Raw genomic sequence first — 1,863 nt, 5'->3', positions numbered from 1 at the left:
AAAAAAAAAAAAAAAAAAAAAAGGAGGCTCGAACAATACCATCAGCTACCTTGACCTAACGGACATTTATAGAGTCCTCCACCCAATAACAGCAGAATACACAATCTTTTCAAGGACACACAGAACATTCACCAAGATTGACCATATTCTAGGCCATAAAACGAGTCTCAATAAATGGACTAGATTCAAATCAAATTCTCAGCCAAAATGGAATTAAATTAGAAATCAACAACAGAAAGATATCTAGAAATTCAAAATAGTTGGCAACTGAATAGCACACACCTCTACATAACCCGTGACTTGATGTATTAGTCCTTTCTCACGCTGCTATGAAGAAACACCCGTGACTGGGTAATTTATAAACAGAAGAGGTTTAATTGACTCACAGTTTTGTATGGCTGGGGAGGCCTCAGGAAACCTACAGTCATGGTTAAAGGCACCTCTTCACAGGGCGGCAGGAGAGACAATGAGTGTCAGCGGGGGAAATGCCAGATCCCCGTAAGACCATCAGATTGCGGAAACTTCCGAGCTCTCCTGTGCGTCCGCAGCAGCCGTCGTACCCCGGAGGAGCGCGCAGCCCAGGCGAGGCCGGAGGACGTGCCCATAGAATGCCCAGGGGCGACGAGCTGTCCTGAGCCCCTCTGGTGCAGCCACCTTCCTGTCCCATACACCCTGCCCACCACGGAGTCCAGAGGGAAATCGGCCAGCAGCACCAAGCCCGACACCAAGGTGCCCCAAGGCCACCACCGAGACCAAAGTACCCCTGGCAGCCGATGGGAAAGCCCCCTTGACCAAGCCCTCGAAGAGGGAAGTCCCGGCTGAGAAGCAGCAGCCGCTGGCAACCCCCAGCATGGCAACTGCCAAGAAGACCCTGGCCAAGGCGAACCCCGTCCTTCTCAACCACAGCAAACTGAAGCCGGCCCCCACGACCCCCAAGGTTCCCAGCAGTCCTGATGCAACCCCGGGGCCCAAGGGTACTGGGGACGGGGCGGAGGAGGACGAGGCGGCCAGTGGGGGCCTGGGGACCGAGGTCCCTGGTCCTGCGAGAATTTGAACCCCCTGCTGGTGACTCGAGATGTGGCTGTAGCAGCCACAGCCCTGATTCTGGGTGGGGACTTCCTGGCCCAGGAAAAAAAAAATAACCTGTGGGCCAGGCAGGGGGCACAAAGCCACTTCCTGTACAGACCTCAGGAAGCCAGTGCATGCAGAATTCACCCTTATCTACGTGTACACACGCACATTCATTACACATCTACATATGCTCCCAACACACACACACAGTGGAGAGGACGCCCGCACCCATCCTTGCTGATCCAGGACTTCCCCAACCTCCAGGGCAGAAGGAACCCATGCTCCGGGGTCCACAGTGCCAGCTTTCGGGAGAGGGTCTAGCTGGGGGACTGCAAGAAAGGAATGGACCCTGTGTATGGCCCTCCAGCGGCTGGGTGATCCTGGGCCCCCACCGCTGGTCTCTGAGGGCTCTCTACCTGGGCCTGGCCCTCTACCTGGGCCTGGCCCTCGTGGGAACATTAAAGGGCGGACATTAATGGTTGAAAATACACACACACACACACACACACACACACATATCAGATTGCATGAGACTCACTTATTATCACAAGAACAACATGGGGGAACTGCCCCCATAATTAAATTACCTCCACCTGGTCCCACCCTTGACACCTGGAGATTATGGGGATTGCAATTCAAGGTGACATTTTAGGTGGGGACACAGAGCCAAACCATATCTCTCAAATAAGAAATCAAAAGAGAAATTGGAAAGTTCTTTGAGTTGAAAATGAAAACACAGCATATCAAAATCAGGGAGATGTGGCTAATGTATGCTTGGAGGCAAATTTAAGC

The 1,863-nt window shown here is 52.7% G+C and overlaps 1 pseudogene; it reads left to right on the top strand.

Annotated features, from left to right (window-relative positions):
- The first annotated feature begins 360 nt into the window (after positions 1-360).
- LOC110743635 lies at positions 361-1,639 on the top strand (annotated as a pseudogene).
- The last annotated feature ends 224 nt before the right edge of the window (positions 1,640-1,863 follow it).

This window comes from Papio anubis, chromosome 7 (assembly GCF_008728515.1).
Source record: "Papio anubis isolate 15944 chromosome 7, Panubis1.0, whole genome shotgun sequence".
Lineage (NCBI taxonomy): Eukaryota > Metazoa > Chordata > Mammalia > Primates > Cercopithecidae > Papio > Papio anubis.
Note: the sequence above shows the minus strand (reverse complement) of the source record. Positions and strands in the feature narration are given on the sequence as shown.